The sequence below is a fragment of the Pan troglodytes genome, chromosome X (genome assembly GCF_028858775.2).
Source record: "Pan troglodytes isolate AG18354 chromosome X, NHGRI_mPanTro3-v2.0_pri, whole genome shotgun sequence".
In the NCBI taxonomy this organism is placed as follows: Eukaryota; Metazoa; Chordata; class Mammalia; order Primates; family Hominidae; genus Pan; species Pan troglodytes.
In genome coordinates, this window is record NC_072421.2 from 113,067,160 (window position 1) to 113,087,600 (window position 20,441).

General features: G+C 39.6%; 1 protein-coding gene across 4 annotated transcripts in view; it reads left to right on the forward strand.

Moving 5' to 3' along the window:
• Window positions 1-20,441, forward strand: part of PLS3 (plastin 3) — an 89,536-nt gene that overhangs the window by 26,532 nt on the left and 42,563 nt on the right. The window contains exon 1 of one of the 4 annotated variants that reach the window (XM_016943367.3): window positions 5,922-6,059. The exons of 2 other annotated variants lie outside the window; for them this stretch is intronic. The gene's annotated coding sequence lies outside the window, so the exon portion shown is untranslated. Of the gene's footprint in view, window positions 1-5,921; window positions 6,060-20,441 lie in introns of those variants that run through there. One more of the 4 variants, XM_016943365.3, reaches the window with a different exon arrangement.

Genomic DNA, 20,441 nt, shown 5'->3' on the forward strand with positions numbered 1-20,441 from the left:
TACAAAAAATTAGCTGGGCGTGGTGGCAGGCGCCTGTAGTCCCAGCTACTCGGGAGGCTGAGGCAGGAGAATGGCGTGAACTAGGGAGGCGGAGCTTGCAGTGAGCCGAGATCGCGCCACTGCACTCCAGCCTGGGCGACAGAGCGAGACTCCGTCTCAAAAAAAAAAAAAAAAGACAACCAGTTTTACTTTGAAAGATTGAATTAACTGATTATTCAGACCCGAGTATCTAACAGATACTTTATTTTTAAAAAATGAACCAAGTGTGCCTCTCACTGCAAGGGAAACAACTAAGAGTATTTGTTGCCAATGCTAAAATTAGAGCTTTCAAGCAAAATTCAAATTTTTGAGAACTTGCATTGGTCACCATTTTATCCGATCAATACTTAGGCTTTTCTAGTGAAATCGACAGTATAATTAATGAAAATAATGTGTTAGATTTTGTATAATGAAATGTATCAGCATTTGGAAGACCCACATAACTTACTGAAACAATATTTTTCCAAATAACTAATGTATGATGTTACAAAATCAAGCATGGGTAAAAGGCCCATTCTAAGTGCAAGACAGGCCAATAGATTTTGAAAAAATCGTTGATATTGTATCAGACTCCACATTGCAACCAACCTTTGAAAAACTACCACTTCTCGAGTTTTGGTGTAGTATTGAAGAATATCTGTAAGTATCTGGAAAGCCTCTTAAAGTATTTCTTTCTTTTTACAACAGTTTATCTGTAGGAGGCCAGATGTTCTTCATGCACTGGAACCAAAACCGGTATTGCAAAAGATTGAATGCAGAAGCAGATATGAAAACCCAGCTTTCTTGTTCTAGGTTAAACATTAAAGCGATTTGCAACAATGTAAACAATGCCACCCTTGTCACTACACTTTTTTTGAAAATATAGTTATTTTTCATTAAAAAGCTTATGTTAACATGTAATGGGCTTATTCTTATTTTTAAACAAATAAATATCTTAAAAATTTCGTAGTCGCAATTTTTGATGTGACAAATACACTGATAGATCTAACCCATGTGTCACCAAACTCTTTGGGATCCTCAGATCCTGAGGCCAAAAAGTTTAGGAACTGCTGAGTTGGGTTTTTTGTTGTTGTTTCCCTCCTTATCCCTTTGCCCCACCCCTCCACTTTTCTCCTATTCCCCTCTCCTTTCTTTTCTTTTTTTGAGTGAGAGAGAGACCCTCAGGATAGAAAATTGTAGAGCATGTGAGTTATTCCTTTGTATGTTTTTATTAGCTACGAACTGAACATGTATGTCTTTTAAATTCATTCATTGCCCCATGTGTAGTTCGATGTATTTTGACCTTTTCTTTATTTATTTTAAAATTTTGATTACTTAGTTACACAAACAAAGAGCTAATAAATACTATCAGGGAGACAGCCCTTGGAATATTGAATTTTATATTTTCTTCTGCGACAGTCTTGCTCTGTCCGTGCAGTGGCAAGATCACAGCTCACCTCCTGGGCTCAAGCTATCCTCCTACCTCAGCCTCCCAAGTAGCTGGGACTACAGGCGACAGCCACCATGCCCAGCTAATTTTTTTGTATTTTTTTTGTAAAGACAGGGTTTTGCCATGTTGCCCACGCTGCTCTCGAACTCCCGGGCTAAAGTGATCCACCCACCTCTGCCTCCCAAGGTGCTGGGATTACAAGCACCAGCCACCACGCCTGGCCAGAATATTGAAATTAAGATATATTCTGACTTATTTTTCCCCAAATATGAAAAAAATGATTACATATATGACTTGATTATTAAAATTGACACATCCATGCAACAAGTTTATATACCTAATGCTGTGCCTGGTATGAATTTCCTAAACTTTCCAATATAGTCCCAAAATTACAGTAGTAGTTTCTTGAATGTAAACTTGTTGCCTGTTTTATATGTTAGATCCCTTTGCCTTCTATGCTTCACTCACTATGTTTGTTTGTTCGCTTTGTTTTTATAAGTCATGAAGATGGAAAAAAAACTGTTTCATGAAAGGAAAATAGATGAGTGTTGTTGAGGTGTGTCATTAAGCACAGTGGGAGAAGCCTCCAATGTACGTGTCACACATGGAAAGTATACCTAGTACTGGGTGTGGTGGAGAGCATGACGTCTGGATGAAAGTTGTGAGACTTTAAAAATACTATGCCTAGCTTTTGTGTTACAACTACATATTCCACTGATACTTATGTGAAACTCCCATAACTTTTTGGGGTGTGCCTCTTTTTTCCACCCTGGGGTGGGAGTGTGTCCACAAGTGCATGTGTGTGAACTCTTAACTTTGTGTTTGTATTTTGAGATGGAGTCTCTGTGGCCCAGGCTGGAGTGCAGTGGTGCAATCTCTGCTCACTGCAACCTCCACTTCTGGGGTTCAAGCTGTTCTCCTGCCTCAGCCTCCCAAGTAGCTGGGACTACAAGCGCACACCACCAGTCTGGCTTTTTTGAATTTTTGGTAGAGACGGGGTTTCACCACGTTGGCCAGGCTTGTCTGGAACTCCTGACCTCAGGTGATCCGCCCACCTCAGCCTCGCAAAGTGCTGGGATTACAGGCCTGAGCCACCGTGCCCAGCCGGGCCTGAACCCTTAACTGTGTGGTTTCTGTTTGTAATATCTAGAGAGAGTGACAGTGAGAATTTGGTTTCCGTCGGCTTTCCTTAGCATTCATTTTGATGAATTTGGGATGCAATTTAAAAGCTGTTTTCATTCTGTGGCCTGCTGATGAAAATGTAGAATTTATTGCAGAACCCTTGCCACCGTCTTGCATTCCCAAACCAGTGTTCATTACCCATAGTAAAAACCGAGATCCTGTTCACATACATGCACATACACAGACACGCTCCCCACCGCCCCCGTCACGCACACACCCACACACACCTCGGATGGTGAGTGAGATAGAAGTTTACAAAATGGGCCACATGCTAAAACTGGTTAAATTACTGATGTGGTAGAACTGTCTTTTAGCCCGGGCACAGTTGCTCACACCTGTAATCCCAGCACTTTGGGAGGCCAAGGTGGGTGGATCACCTGAGGTCAGGAGTTCTAGACCAGCCTGGCCAACATGGTGAAAACCCGTCTCTACTAAAAATACAAAAATTAGCCGGGCATGGTGGCAGGTGCCTGTAATCCCAGCTATTCGGGAGGCTGAGGCCAGAGAATAGCTGGAACCCGGGAGGCGGAGGTTGCAGTGAGCTGAGATCGAACCACTGCACTCCAACCTGGGCGACAGAGCGAGACTCCGTCTCAAAAAAAATAATAATAAATAAAAGAAACAAAAAACTGGCCGGGCGCGGTGGCTCACGCCTTGTAATCCCAGCACTTTGGGAGGCTGAGGCGGGCAGATCCCAAGGTCAGGAGATCGAGACCATCCTGGTTAACACGGTGAAATCCCGTCTCTACTAAAAATACAAAAAAATTAGCCGGGCGTGGTGGCGGGTGCTTGTAGTCCCAGCTACTCAGGAGGCTGAGGCAGGAGAATGGCATGAACCCAGGAGGTGGAGCTTGCAGTGAGCCGCGATCCCGCCACTACACTCCAGCTTGGGTGACAGAGCGAGACTCCGTCTCAAAAAAAAAAAAAACCAAAACTGTCTTTATGTCCTACCTAGCATTTACTAAGTAGAAGATGTGCCCTTTTGAAGGGCATGTCTATTCCTGGAACTTTAACTACAATGCTTTGCAGTAGAAATATATGCTATTATATTAAGGTGAAGTGACTTTAGAATTAGTAACTCGGTGTTGACAGATCATGCTGATCGAAGATTAGCCTTGGAGTTTGGAAAGCTGGAGAGCATATATATTCCAGATGACCAGGAAAGGAAAAGTCAGAAAAACAGTTTTTAAGTAGTACTGTTATAACGACCTGTAAAACTTGAAACGAGAGAAAGCTGTCTTCTAAAATGAAGAATTACATATTTAAAACATTAATTTCCTCAATGATACTGCTACATATCTGAAAAGGGTGGTTACGTAGCATTTGGGACAGACCCGTCTCAGTGGTTTGAGGCAACAGGTGTGGCTGAAGAAAAGGTAAGGCTGGGGAAAAACCAACATTTCTGGTCTAAACTGATACTGTCTTCTTACCTGAGGCAGTTTCCTATGCCCTGGTTTTCTCTATCTGAAAAATGCATGATAACACATACTCTTCAAATTAGCTCAAAATGCTTGGTAGTTACCTACTATTCCCTGACAGGCCACAGGCAGATAGTTCTATGCTTGTTTTAGAAATGGAGAATTTGGTACTCAGAAAAGTTGAAGAAGCTTCATTTCACATAGTGAGTCAGCAACAAGGACAGACGGAAAAACATGTCCTATGACTCCTGCCATTGTATTCCTTCTCTTCTGCATTGTGTTGCCTTTTGATATTTCACGAAGGTTTTGTGATTGGTGAAATAAATTAAAGCACTTCCATGAAGGAGACAAAATGTAACCCAGTGTCTGCTGATGGTGGTTAGTGATGAGGACAGGAGAACACTGTCTGCCTCATAATGGGGACTATCCGGTGAGGGCTCCTTTTCACAGGTGCCCACACTGTGAGTCACCTCCTTATGCTGAGAGTTCGGTATGCTATCATAAAATACTTTGTCGTGTATTATTTATGAAGGACTAGAGTATCTATTGTCTCACTTTCTTTCATTCTCATGAGGTAGATTACAGCAGCAGATGGCATTATGCATGCTTTATCCCAGACACAAGATAATAATATCTGCCACTTACTGAGTACCTTGCTGGACCCAGACACTCTTACATATTTATATCTTCCCATTGGGTCATCCTGTGGACCTTGTGAAATATGTGGAATAGCTCCATTGTTATAGATATGAACCCGGGGCTCAGAGAAGCTAAGTAATTTGTTCAGGGTCACACAGACTTACAGGTCTGTCAGACTCCTAAGACCCTGATGCTTTCATTGTGCTGCATTTCCTTTCAAATTATGAACTTGCCCTATGTCAGCACAGAAACGGCCTCTTCAGCCTAGCCCAGTGCTCCAACTGATTGTTCTCTCTCATAAAAGGCACTCACAACTAACCACTTGCTTGATTTAGGAATTCACTGATTAGATTGCTAGACCAGTTAAAGGCAAATTTCAATAATGAGAGCAGTTATCACGTATCTAGTACTTACCATGCGCCAGACTATGATCTAATTTATGACACATATTAAATCATTTAAGCCTTACAACCATGTATAAAATAGTGAACTGCGATATGATGGAGTTGCTCTTATCTTCATCCCGGGATGAGAAAATAGAGGCAGAAGAGTTTTAAGCAATTTGCACAGTTAATAAAGTGTGGAGCCAGAATTTGAACCCAATCTGGCTCCAGACCTCTTTACTACAGCTCTCAGTTAGAAAATTATTTCTAACTGAGATATTTCCGTTCAGCAAGTGTTGGCTTAGTTCCTGTGTGCTATGCCAGCAGAAAATATAGTTCCTACACAGAAGAGCTTACATTTTTGACATAAATCAAAATGTATATACTTGAAATAAATGCTACAACACCTTAGCATATGGGGTGTAAATGTTGTGTATGGATCAGCATGAATAATAGAGACTGTAAGTGAGTGGCTTGAGAGTTAATTTGCCTTCGCAAGTAATGTTCTTGACTATGGACGAGTGACTTGGGCACTGGGGAGAAGCTGTTCCATGTGTTCTAAAATAAGCAGGTTACTTGGCTACTGTTCAAACTCTAAATAGGTATATGGGTTGTAGCTATTTGACCTGAACTAACTTTAAATTCCCCTGAGTCCTTATATGATTTTGGGGAAAAAAAAAAAAAGGAAGAAGAAAAAAGAAAACTTTTCTCTGTAAATGCTGCATTTAAATTAGAATTTATTAAATTCTCGGCAAAATACCGCCAGGCTGACAGGAAGGGGATTCGTAAGTATTGTATCATTCTTTTGTCAGGGTGTTCTCTTTTTCTAGCAGGAAGTGTTGTGACTTGCTCTCTAAAGTTGCAATTGTAAGAAGAATGTTGGGTTTCCAGATTGCTCTTCTGGGCGTGGGAGAAGGTTCTGTCTATCAGTGCTGCGAGAAAGGAAAGAAACAAGTTTGCTCTCAGCGGGTAACTATTTTAATATTATTTTGACAGGCTCTAACTTTGAGATTACTAAATCTAAATTTAAATACTAAATGATTAAGCAGGAATTTACGTCAAAAAGCTTGAAATTCCTGTTATTTATTTGGGTAAACATTTGGAGTCACTTTAAAAATATTATTTATTCAAGTAGAATAAAATTTTTGTTAAGAGAAAAATTTGAAGTTTAGATTCTAACCTGTTCTGTGTGTATTCTGTATTTTTCTTTATTTAGAGAATGTTTAGGGAGTTTATACTTTTTAAAAATGGGTTTTGAAATCCTAATTATACAGCCGTATTTATCAAGTTAAGTATCTAAAACACTAAATAATAGAAATTATTGTCTATATTTGTGGTGGGGGTGGGATTTCAAATGCTTTTGATCCCAGTTACATGGTTTTTCAAAATTCTGTAAAATGGAGATTGAGGTGGCTGTCATGACAGAACATGTCACGATTAGATTGATATTCTACTCTTCCTACGTGGGTTAAATCAAACAGTTGTCTTAGTGTTTATAATTTACAAAATAATAAACATCACTGGTGATTAAATTTTGATGGCGTTATTGGTACTTGGCAGCAATAGTGATTTCTGGTGCTCACATACATTAGGATTTTCCATCACATGGTTGTCATATAAGTTTAATTTCCCCATATTTCTGGCAAAGGGAAGTATAGCTAGTTATACAGTCAATCCTCACTCTGAGTTGAGTCACCTCTCGGACTGGTTGTACTTAGTTTGCGCATATGAAGTAAAAAGTGAAGCATGAAACAAAACAAACCAGTTTTTTCAATTAACAAGTGCTGTATTTGCTAACATATAAGCAAGGTATATAACACTGCAAGAGGCATTTTCAGTGACTTGCCGATAGCTTTCTGCTTCGTGTATATAGTGATTTGAGTTATAGGTCACAATATTTTATGGCATTTTTATTTTGAATTGAAGTGAAGCATGGTAACTAGTCTGATCTTGCCTAGCCTCTCTCTCTCTCTCTCCCTCCCTCTCTCTCTCTCTCTCTCACACACACACACACACACACACACACAAACACCCCACACACACATATCCCTGAAAATTGCCCTTGGCTTCACTCAAACATATGTTAATTTTCATAAGAAAGGAAACTGGTGGAAATACTTCTTGGGTATGAAAATTAATTAATTTCATTAGCAGCAGATTTATTTTCTCATAAATTATTCAGATTTTGAGGGTAGATGTAAAAGTTTACTTAGGCATGGAAGACATTAGACCTTTTAAAAGCAAAGTGGGCTATTTCAATCTAAGAAGTTAGTTAATGTACCTTAGCTTTCTGAAGCTAGGGGAAGGAGAGGTGTCTTTTTGTTGTGTCTTTGGGTTTGAAATAGTATTCTTCATCCTAGGAAAAAGGGCTTTTAGACTATAATTGAGACTTGCATTAAATAGCTGCAAAATTCTTGCCTGAGAAACGTTTAAATGATGTCTTTAATCTGACCAAATTGAATCGAATATTTCTATTATTGGAAAAAGCTATGTATTAATTTATTTTTAAATAGCCATTGCTTTCAGATATTATCTTTGTTTATTAAGTATAAAAAGAGGAAAGGAAACTTTTACCTAAAATGGAGGTATTTGATATTCCTCCAGGAAATGACACAGGATTGGGCACCCTTTGGGGTTTAAGTGACTCATAGATATTGGTACTGAAAACAAAACAAAACAAAAGATCAGTTAGAATCTAGCTAATGATCAATTATAGCACAGAATAGAGGTATTTCCAGAAAAATGAACTCATTTCTTAATAGCTATGTAGGGGTGAAATCACAGGATTTCTGAGATTTGCTTTAAAATAATTCATGGAAGAGAGACAGGGAAGGAGGGAGAGAGAAGAAAGGACAGGAAGAGAGAATAGATGAACCAAGCAAATGTGGGGAAATCTGGTTAAATGTAGAATCTGTGATGGGTTTATGGGTGTTTTTTTTGTGCTATTTTCTCTTGTATATATTGAAAATATTGACAATAAAAAATGTTAGTAGACCTTTAGTTTGGGGCAATTTATATTTATTTTCTTTTTTTTTTTTTTTTTTTTTTTTTTTTGAGATGGAGTCTCACTCTGTTGCCCAGGCTGGAGTGCAGTGGCACGATCTTGGCTCATGCAACCTCCACCTCCCGGGTTCAAGCAGCTCTCCTGCCTCAGCCTCCCGAGTAGCTGGGATTACAGGCACCCACCACCATGCCCGGCTAATTTTTGTGTTTTTAGTAGAGATGGGGTTTCACCATACTGGCCAGGCTGGTCTTGAACTCCTTATATTTACTTCTAAATGTCAACTTTTATCTATAAATTGCAGGCCTGTCAAAACATGATGTATGCATGATGTGTATGACTGTAAAGGTGAAATGTGCTGCTTGAATGCCAAAATGGTTGAAAGTAAAAACTGCTTCTGAAAAGGTTTGTTTCTGTTTGATTTTCAGCTAAATTCAAAGGACAGGTCACAAACATCTTGAAGAGTTTTTTAGTATCTTGAAGTATTAAACAAGGGTAGTTAAAGCATGATAACAGGCCAATTGTATGTGAAGAATGTGAAGACGTTATTGAACTTGACTATTTTGTTCACAGCTTTCTCCAATAGAGTATGTGTTTTTAAAACCACGTGAGAGGACTATATAGCCTGCATGATGTGTAGGTCTGCGCACTTTCCCTACTCACCTCCATCGAAGTTTATTTATTGAACAAACATTCGGTAGGTGCTTGTGGTGAGCCAAGATACAAAGTCAAATGAGATACCAACCGTGCTTTCAAGGAGCTCACAGGCTCGTGGAGGAGATAGAGAAAGAAATAGATGTCATCACGCTGAAAGCTGAAAATGGCTATAGGAATATGGGGAAGGGGAGGAACGGGTTAGCAACTATGACCCTATGACGCATCTCCTTTAAAATAATACAAGGCTGGGCACAGTGGCTCATGCCTGTAATCCCAACATTTTGGGAGGCCTAGGTGGGCAGATCACTTGAGGTCAGTAGTTCGAGACAAGTCTGGCCCACATGGTGAAACCCCGTCTCTCCTAAAAGAATAAAAACTAGCCAGATGTGGTGGCGCATGCTTGTAATGCTAGCAACTGTGAAAGCTGAGGCGGGAGAATCGCTTGAACCCAGGAGTCAGAGGTTGCAGTGAGCTGAGATAGAGCCACTGCACTCAAGCCTGGGTGACAGAGCAAGACTCTGTCTCAAGAAAATAATAATAATATAAAATAAGGCTGGGTGCGGTGGCTCACTCCTGTAATCCCAGCACTTTGGGAGGCCGAGGCGGGTGGATCACCTGAGATCAGGAGTTCGAGACCAGCCTGATCAACATGGTGAAACCCCATCTCTAGTAAAAATACAAAAACTAGCCAGGCGTGGTGGTGGGCGCCTGTAATCCCAGCTACCCAGGAGGCTGAGGCAGGAGAATCACTTGAACCCAGGAGGTGGAGGTTGCAGTGAGCCAAGATCATGCCATTGCACTCCAGCCTGGGCGACAGAGCGAGACTCTGCCTCAAAACTAATAATAATAATATAATGTAATATAATACAAACAGAAAATTGGAGATGGTTTAATTGGTTGTGGGTATTACAGTGGTAGAAGAGGGCTAAAATGGCTTAGTCTAACCCCATGCATAACTTTGCAAATAACTCTTCTGCTCTCATCTCTCTTCCCCGCCCTTCTTAATAAACCTTTATATCTTTCTTATGCATCCACAGGGGTTATTGGAACAGTGTACGTGCAGAACAGAGCAATCTCTTCTTCACATTAAAGAGTAGACTGATGTTTAAGTCTCCTTAAAGGTTTTAGATATATCCAAGGCCGAATTATAGTTATTAGGTAGGCAGCTACTTGGAGTTGGATAAAGGGTAGAGTTAGCCTTCAGTCACAGATAGAGCCTTCTAAAGTTCATTTCTCAATTGATTTGGAATTTGAAACATATTTTGTCATGGAAATAGTAGTAAGGTTTTTCAGGTTACTTTACAAGTATTCCTGAAATTTTATATTATGTTATCTGGCATGATATGGTTTTGTTCTATGATATCTTATTTTATTTTCTTTGTATTCTATGTGAATTGTAGAAGCACAGTTGCTAAATATATCCAGATTTATGTTCCATCAGCCAGTTACTTTATTCTCTAGTTCCTGATACTATACAATCTAATCAGTGTATATAATAATGCCTCATGAGAAAATACTGTCAATTTTATTTGGGGTACCTAATGATGTCCTCTGTTTAGTTGTACAATTTGCAGCTGAAATATTAAGTAGAATGAACAGAAGAGCTAGACCTGAAAAATAACTTTCCGAAGTAAAGTCTGCTATACGTGGTGATTATTTCTTTCATAGATGTTTGCTCACCACATTGACTATAAGAAGAAATTTTTGGCTGGGCATGATGGCTCATACCTGTAACCTCAGCACTTTTGGAGGCCAAAGCAGACAAATCACTTGAGCCCAGGAGTTCAAGACCAACCTGGACAACATGGCAAAACCCCATCTCTCCAAAAAATACAAAAATTAGCTGGGGTGGTAACTGGTAATCCCAGTTACTCAGGGGGCTAAGGTGGGAAGATTTCTTGAGCCCAGGAGTTGGAGGCTTCAGTTATCATGACACTGCACTCCAGCCTGGGCGACACAGCGAGATTCTATTTCAAAAAAAAAAAGAAGAAGAAGGAGAAGAAGCAATTTTTGATAATGCTGATGTGCTAGAATTAATGCATAGTAAAACACTTCACCACTTTTTCTTCTGCTTCAACCTTTCCTAGACTTTTAGGACTAGGAACCTATGACACACGTGAGGGCATTTAGGTTTTGACTCCCTTATTTTGACTTTCAGAGCAACAAATCATTAAATAAAAATTATGCATATAGCCTCTTAAGCCTTTACAATTACTCCTTTACCAAGATTCTGTGAAAGTTTTCTAAAATGAGTCAAGCAAAATTCCAAGCTCCTTGTTCTTGAGAAAAATCTTGAAAGAAAAAATTTTTAAATGAAAAGTAAATCACATAGATACTTGAGTGTTTGTTTTATATTAAGACTAAGTTATTAGCACTGATACAATGGGAGTGGTTGTTCACAATACTTAGCATTCATGAGGCTGAAATTAAGCAGTGTTAACACAGAGAAGCAGAAGCCTGTCATATGTAGGAATGAATGTGTCATAGGAGAAAGTAAGCGTTTGTGTGCCTTTTTTTTAGAATATTGCCTGTTTTATGATCAGTGCCAATTTAACACCAATGTTTTAAATAAATGACTTTTAGAACTCTGTATGAGTCTTTACTGAACTCATTGTCTATATTCTGTATGTTTTATACAATTAAAGTTTTGGTTATTTTAGTTCAAGGCTTAAGTGAATCCCTTATCCTTTTAAATAATGATAACAAGTTAGTATTAGCTGGAGGGGGTTACTATCTGCATTTTCTGGCAACTGTTCTTATTTCTCGATATCATGGTCATATTTGTTAGGAGCTTTTTAAGTTATTTTCCAAAGGCTATATATACTAGGCATGGACCTTCTCTCTGCAAAGCAATGTGTAGTCTCTTTGTTTTTGTTTTTCTGGGAAGAGTAGTTAATTGGCTGGGCACTGCAGCTCAAGCCTGTAATCCCAGCACTTTGGGAGGCTGAGGCAGGAGGATCACTTGAGCCCTGGAGTTTTAGACCAGCTTGGCAACATAGTAAGATCCTGTCTCTACAAAAAAAAAAAAAAAAGAAATAAAATTTAAAAATTAGCCGAGTATGGTGGTGCATGCTTGTAGTCCTAGCTACTGGGGGTGGGAGGTGCTGAAGCAGGAGGATCACTTGAGGCCAGGAGTTGGAGGCTGCAGTGATCATGCCATTGCACTGCAGCCTGGACATCTCAGCAAGACTCTATCTCAAAAAAAAAAAAAAAGGAAAGAGGGAAAAACAGTTAATTACCTTTCCTCCAACACATGCTTTTGCTTTTTTTTTTTTTTCCAGCTATGCTTGGAGAAACACATTATTATTATTATTATTTTGAGGTGGAGTCTTGCTGTGTCGCCCAGGCTGGAGTGCAGTGGTCCAATCTCGGCTCACTGCAGCCTCCGCCTCCTGGGTTCAAGCAATTCTCCTGCCTCAGCCCCTTGAGTAGCTGGGACTACAGGCACGTGCAGCCAGGCCCTGTTAATTTTTGTATTTTTAGTAGAGACGGGGCTTCACCATGTTGGCCAGGATGGTCTTGATCTCTGACCTCGTGATCTGCCCGCCTCGGCCTCGCAAAGTGCTGAGATTACAGGCATGAGCCACTGCGCCTGGCTGAGAAATACATCTTTTTAATTGTGCTTCACAGCTTTGTGTCCTGGGCAAAGTCAATGACTATCCCAGGCAGTTGTTTATTCCCTAATACAATTTAGGGAATGAAGTTATGGAACTCTACAGACTTCTTAGCTTTCAAATTCTCATTGCTGTGATCACTGGATATTGGGAATACTGGGAATTTTCACTCCCTCTAAACATTGCAGTTGGTTGGAGTATTTTATTCATTTTTTATCTTTATTTTTTTAGAGGCAGGCAACCATAGCTCACTGCAGCCTCAAACTCCTGGGCTTCAGTGATCCTTCTGCCCCAGCCTTCCTAGTAGCTAGGACTACAGGCTCAGGCCACCATGCTGGCTGATTTAATTTTTTTTTTTTTTTAAGAGAAGGAGTCTCGCTATGTTGTACAGGTTGGTCCCAAACTCCTGGCCTCAAGCAGTTCTCCCACTTCTGCCTCCCAAAGCACTGGGATTATAGGCATGAGCCACCACCCTCAGCCTCAGTTGGTATATTTTGTAAACCATGCCTATGTAACCAACATCCAGCAATGAGAGTAAAAGGTGAAGTTTAGACTGTTCTCCAGAAACAAACAATCATGAAATGAGACTTGCAAAGCAAAGAATTACACAAGTTTTTGTGTGCTGTTCGTGAAAGAAGGATTTTCTTTTATTGAAGAAGATTGTTCTCTTTGACCAAGTTTAAGAATCTATGTAAAGAAGGTAGATAAACTGAACCAAGTAGGACAATGGAAGTCCCAGCTAGACTGACTGTCCTCATATCCACTTATGTAACTATAGGGAGAAGTCTATAATTAAATTTCAAAATTTTGTGGCAAGATTCTAAATTCTCTGGGAGTTGAAGAGAAAGATCAGTGGGAGGTGGAGTCATTGGGAAACATGCTTTGGGAGAAGATGAGGCTTCTGAACCTTGCTTGAAGGGTGAGTAGAATTTGGATAGAGAGAGAGGAAAAATAGAGGAGAGTATTCTAAGCATGAGACGCAGATAGAGAGAGAGGAAGTTCTTAATGGAAGACAGGAAAAGCAGAAGAGACCAGAATAAAACAAAAGGTACTGATAGAGGAGAATCCAGAACCAGCTGTAATAGAAACACAGTTCTGTGAGAGTACTGGGAAGATAAATTTTATCTTGGGTGCGGACAATCTGAAGATACTTCCTGAAATAGGCTTTTGAAGTGTCTAGATAGATGGGTGAAGAGCATTCCACTGGAGAGACCCAGTGGTCTCAGTGGTCTCTCCAGGGAGTGGAAGAAGCGGGAAAATACATGGCCTGTTTGGGGAATAAGGTCTCTTGAGAATGTTGGGTTCAAGGGTGTAGTACATATAATGGGAAGTAGCATTGGAAAGATGGGCAGACATAAATCTAGAAGTCAAGTCAGAAAAGTGTAGGGCCTTGAATGCTGTCCTAAAAAGGTGGGACTTTCTTTTGCATGGAATGTTTATAAGATCCGCTCTTCAGGAGATTATCAGGAGATCAGCAGTGTAAAGATTGCACTGGAGGAAGACGGAACAGCAGGCAGATCTGATAAAAAAAAAAAAAAAACTTTTGTGGGGTTGGGGGAGGGGGAAGGGATAGCATTAGGAGATATACCTAATGTAGATGACGAGTTAATGGGTGCAGCACACCAACACGACACATGTATACATATGTAACAACCCTGCACGTTGTGCACATGTACCCTAGAACTTAAAGTATAATAAAAAAAATATAAAAAGATAAAAAAAAAACTTGTGGAGTAGGCCAGACATGAGGTGATAAACAGATATGACGGAAGAATCTCAGATATTGCAAGGCAAGAATCCAGAGGGATGGGTGGTTGACTGATCCTCCCTTTGTTTTTTATGGTCAAACTGCAGTCTGGAGACAGAGGAAAGTGGGAAAGTTGAAAACGAGACCTAATTTGGCAGAAGAAAGAGTTAGAAAAAAAACAGGGAAAATAATGTGGCAGTAAGTTAGATTGGAGACACTTAGACTTTCCTAACTTGAATCGTCCTCACTGACTTTCCTTCTCCCTTGGCCACTTCTAAATTGGACCCTGATCTGCTGCTGCGAGTGTGTCTGTCACTAACACTAGGCACAATACCCTTACCAGTGATGTCTCTCTGAGAATGCCCTTACCGGGGATGTCTATCTGAGAAAATCCTACTTGCACTCAAAGACAGAGTTCAAGCCTCACCTCGGAAAAAACTTTTCTGACGCCTACCATTTAGTATATATGACTGTGATGGCATGATTGCACTAATGTTGTATCTTTGTTTTTCCATCTGTTTCCCCCACTAGACAGTAAGCTCTTCCAGAAAGAAGGGGATTTGGATCCTAATTGTCTCTTATCTGGAGCACCCAACACAGTGCCTGGTACATACTAAGCCTTAAGTTAATGCTTGATTAATATAAATAAATAAGTGGGTGAGTGTGGTAGACATTCAAGCTGGGAATCTTCTAAAGTCATTAGGAAACATGAGACTGGAGCTTTAGTAATCATAGTATGAATAGGTGAGTTTTAGCCCACAGTGTTGCACACCCATCTAAGCTAGAGACTAGTGTTGAGCTGTTCACTTACCTAACTAGGGAGGTGGCAGGGTGGCAGTTTCTATTGGTAAAGGTAGGTATGCAAAGTGTGGGTGTTCAAAAGCACTGCCTGTTTTGGATGGAGGAAGGTGACAACACCCCTTTTCTGATCATTCTTGAACTGTTCACACATAATGGTGGCTAACTTGTTTATTTTCATTTATAGTGAAATAATGTATTTCTTCCATGTTTTGTCCCCTCTTTGTTGCTTTCTTGTTCATTTTAGGACCTCAAGTATGTGTTGCCCAATCTCTGATTTAAGTAATGAGCTTCTCTTTTCCAGTTCTATTTACCATACTAGTGGCTGGGATGAAGCCTCTGGTGAATATCCTGTTTTTATCTTTTGGCTGCCTTTCAATTTAAAAAAAAAAAAATCAAGTTTATGATCAAAGTTGGTTACCCCCAGATGAGTTTCCCACGTGCATTCTCTTTCTCCTGGACCTCATGGTACTGAATGACACAGATGAATAAGTAGATTATTCAGTCAGCTGCATTCCTAAAGTGAGTGAGTGCTTTAGGAGATAAAATAGGCACCCCCATCCCCCTTCAAATACCTTTCAGAATTTGAGTAATAGTTTCAGGTAGTTGTAGGTATATACCTTTCTCAGCAAAGATCTGTGTTTAGGGTTTATGTATAGTTAAATGAGCCGGTGGAGTGGTTTCATAATTGCAGTATTGTTAGTCAAACTCTGTAATTAGAGATGACTTCATAGGCATAAGATTCTTCTATGGGTGACGCCCTGAATTCATACCCAATTGTACACTATATCCTTTTATGAGAAAACAAACAAACAAGGTTTTGTTTGCTTTTGTTTTACTCCCTTATTTGAAAATCTGTTTTCCTGTGTCTTATATGTTTAGTGAAGAAGGGCTGGCTTTTTTCTATAGCTTTCCCTTTTCCTTTACAGAAATGGCAGGCATAGGAGCTAAGGAGGAAACAGAATTTGGGACAGATCAAAGTGCTTTGCAGATGAGCGAATTCAGAAAAACGTAGAGACTCCAGGAGGTTTTATTTTTGATAAGTATTAAAATTGCTGAGTTTAAATGGAGGAAAAATATATCTCTATTTCTTTGAATGTCAGTTCTCTTTCTCTCTCCCTCTCTCTCATCATGTAAATAAAGTCCGCTTTTGCGTGGTGGCACACATCTGTAGTCTCAGCTACTCAGGAGGCTGAGGCAGGAGGATTGTTTGAGCCCAGAAGATTGAGGCTGCACTGAGCTGAGATTGCACCACTGCCTGGGTGACAGAGTGTAACCCTGTCTCAAAAAGAAATAAACACATAAAGTCCACTTTTGTGGGAAGACAGACTGGGAAAGAGGACATATTTGAAAATCAGGGTTTTTTTCCTTTTGCCTGTCAATCACATATTGTGAAATCGGGGTTAAACTTTTATTCAGCAAGTAATACTTTCTCTTCACCTTTTTCTAGTACTCATGAAAAAATTTGCAGATTAGGAGGAATGTGACAATATTGACAAGCTGTTAGCTATTTTGAAAAGTGATCCTAAAATATTTAAAGAAAAATTGTTGTTTGTTTGTATATCTCCTGTCTGCTCTTTAAATTGTGTTTAGAAACTGGCCTTACGGAGGAACCACATTGAGTCATGGATAAAAAGTGACTGACAGGTTTTCCTTTAGGCCCATCCTTCTTAAATTACTTTGACTAAAGACTTGTAATTTTTATATATGAGGGAGACCTATTATACTCTGTAGTCAGTAATTATAGGGAGATGAGATAACTTTTCATTTATCCCATGTAAAAGGCTATTAGTAGAACTAATGCCTTATATTTATTTATACAGCTCTTCACAATTAACCCAAGCATTCATTTATTCCCTGTTTTCTTTCATGAAGGATTTGAAGTTGCTATGTAATACTTCATAGTTCACAATATGCTGTCATGCATACCATCTGTAATCTTCATTAGGACCTGGGGGAAGTAGGTATTATTATCACTATTTTCAAATGAGGAAACTTAGGCTGAGACAGATTAATTAAACTTGCTCATGGACACATTACTAGGGAATAGCAGAACCAGAGCAATAATCGATGCCTTCTAATTTCACGTCCAACATCTTTCTGTTAAAACATACTACAACCTTGGGTGCGGTACAACAGCTTGGTGTACTGGTACTTGAGATTAAATGAAGTGTCTACAGGGCAGTATTGATGTCAAATCTTGTGTTTTGCTTTGTGAACCCATCCAGGATGTTTTAGTAACTTTAAGAGAAAAAAGTCCTATAGTACAATGAATGCCCCATGAAGAGGAATAGAGCTTCTGTTATTTTAATTTGTAAGATCTTTATTTTTTAATATCTTCACTCATTTCCAAGTTACTTAATGTGATGTTTTCTCTCAAGATAGTACTTTACTGCTTGACTTCCTTAAAGACACCATCAAGTACCTATGAGTAGTCTTAAGGACAGACCATTTTTTAATTCATAGTGGCATAAAGAAATCTACATTAAACAACTTTATTTTAAGCTTCAAATGGCAAAATGTACAATTGTATCAGCTAGAGCATATATTGTGAGCTTTTTAAATTTGGCTTTATATTTTTTAGTCTTGGCCCAGGTACTTCAGAGTAGCATTTCTTTATTTCCTTTCAAATAACTGTCAATAAATGAATATGGGTTTATTTAAATTGGAAAGTCCTGCATTAAACTATTCTGTTATCCTGAAACAACCTTGTCTGGAAATACGGTTTTAAGGATATGTGCATGTTCCAATTCCTTCTTTTTGTTCTCATTGAAGTGTATCTCTTTAATGTCTCTGATAGATGGAAAATCTGAGTTACATATGCAAAGTCACTTTAGGCTTTTTAAAAGGCAATTAGAAATAAGAAACTTGAAAATTTTAAAATATATGTTTAATGCACTGGATTAATTTTTGGACTAAACTGGTGCCCTAAAATTATTTCTATGAGATCTAAGCATTTCTTAATTCATTTTTATTTTTTACTTTTTTTATTGAGACAGGGTCTTGCTCTGTCACCCATCCTGGAGTGCAGTGACGTGCTCATGGCTCACTGCATCCTCTACCTCTCGGGCTCAATCGGTCCTCCCACCTCAGTTTCCCAAGTATCTGAGACTACAGGCATGCGCCACCACCCACGATGCCCAGTTAATTTTTTGTATTTTTGGTAGAGACGAGGTTTCACCATGTTGCCCAGGCTGGTCTCGAACTCCTGAGCTCAAGCGATCTGCCCACCTCCACCTCCCAAATTGCTGGGATTACAGGCATGAGCCAGCACTTGCTAATTTTATAGGAAGAAAAAAAGAACTGCGTTTCTGGCCACTCTGAGAAGAAATTAATAATCCTTAAAGTCTCTAGAGACTTTTTTCTTCTAAAAAAATGGATATTTGTACCTTTTATTGCAGTCACTAATTCACTTTATGTCATATTGTAATTATTCATGTTTGCTTCGCAGATTGTAAATTCCTTGAGGGCAAGAACTAGGTGTATAGCAGATGTCTAAAATATTGGTAAAATTGTTTGAGAAGTAGCGGGGAGGGGCAGGTTGGGGAGAAAGAGATTTCTACAGGATTTAATCAGAACCCAACTGGTCAGCAGGGATAAGGGGGGCGGGGGGCAGGAATGGTTTATGTCCAGAACCATCTTATCTAATTTCTTTTTTTTTTCTTTCTTTTTTCTTTTCTTTTCTTTTTTTTTTTTGCAGTGATGCACTGATGGCTCACTGCAGCCTCGACCTCTCAGGCTCAAGTGATTCTCCCACCTCAACCTCCAGAGTAGCTGGGATTACAGGCACGCACCACCACTCCTGGATAAGTTTTGCATTTTTGGTAGAGACAGGGTTTCACCACGTTGGCCAGGCTGGTCTCGAACTCCTGGGCTCAAGTGATCTGCCCGCTTTGGCCTCCCAAAGTGCTGGGATTGCAGGCATGAGCCACTGCACCCAGACCTAATTTTCTTTTGCATAGAAGTGATATGGTAGTGTGAGAGTAAGCTCAGTTGTATAGGTTTGTTTTAGTTGTTTTTTACCCACATACTTTAAATTATTACTGACTCACTATCTGCCCAAACTGGAAAGGACCTTTAGAGATAAAGGAGAGAGGCCACATGTTTTAGATTTCTGAGATGGTCTTACTTTTAAATTTTCTGTGCCATTGTTCTCCTTGGTGTGTGATTCATGGAGATGTGTAATAATTCTTTATTAAAAACATGATTGCTTAAAAGGTGTGAAGAAAATTGGAATAAATCCTATGTCGTATTTTTGTAATGGGGAGTGTTGAACATATTAGTGAAACAGAATATTTTTAGAATTACTACTATTCGTTTGCATTTAACTTACGAATTTTAAAAAAAAATTTTTTTGGAGGCGAGGTCTCACTATGTTTCCCAGGCTTGTCTTGAACTCTTGGCCTCAAGCAATCCTCCCGCAGTGCTGGGATTGCAGTTCTTTTTATTCTTAATCTTTAAAATGCCTAACTTCAGGCCTGGGCGTGGTGGCTCATACCTGTAATACCAGCACTTTGGGAGGCTGAGGTGAGTGGATTGCTTGAAGCCAGGAATTCAAGATCAGCCTGGGCAAAATGGTGAAACCCTGTCTCTACAAAAAATACAAAAATTAGCCAGGCATGGTGTCCCACGGCTATAGTCTGAGCTACTTGGGAAGCTGAGGAGGGAGAATCACCTGGGAGGGAGGAGCCTGGGAAGTCAAGGTCGCAGTAAGCCGTGATCTCACCACTGCACTCCAGTCTGGGCTACAGTGTAAGACCCTGTCTCAATAAACAAACAAACAACAACAACAACAACAAAAAACCCACAAAGCCTAACTTCATTACTAACTGAAGAACTTTCTTTCCCTCATAGATCCTGAGATTACTCTGAAAGGTATTTTCATCCAACCTGTCTACTGAGAAGTTATCCATCTTTAGTGGCATCTTGATATCATACATAAGAAAAGTTTATGAATAGGCCAGCTTTGTTTTATATCTTTTTTAAAGAGTCTAGTGTTATTTAATTTTTTTTTTTTTTTTTGAGACAGAGTCTCACTCTATCACCCAGGCTGGAGTGCAGTGGTACGATCTCCGCTCACTGCAACCTCTACCTCCCAGGTTCAAGCGATTCTCCTGCCTCACTCAACCTCCCGAGTAGCCGGGATTACAGGCACCCGCCATCACACTTGGTTACTTTTTGTATTTTTAGTAGAGACAGGGTTTCACCATGTTGTTCAGACTGGCCTCGAACTCCTGACCTCAAGCAATCCACCCGCCTCCACCTCCCAAAGTGCTGGGATTACAGGCATGAGCCACTGCGCCCGGCTGATGGTTTTATTTAATTTTTAAAACACCAGTCACTGTATGTGTCTGTTACATTATGGTAAAAACTTAGCTAATAGCATCATATGGTCATTTTAAAACTTCTCCAGGATTTGAGAAACCTGAGTGTGAATTCCAGTCCTGAGAGCCCAGGTCTTCTAATAGGAAAAAAAGGAGATTAGAATATTTAGCTCATAGGACTATTGTGAGGGTTTAGGAAATTAATATGCA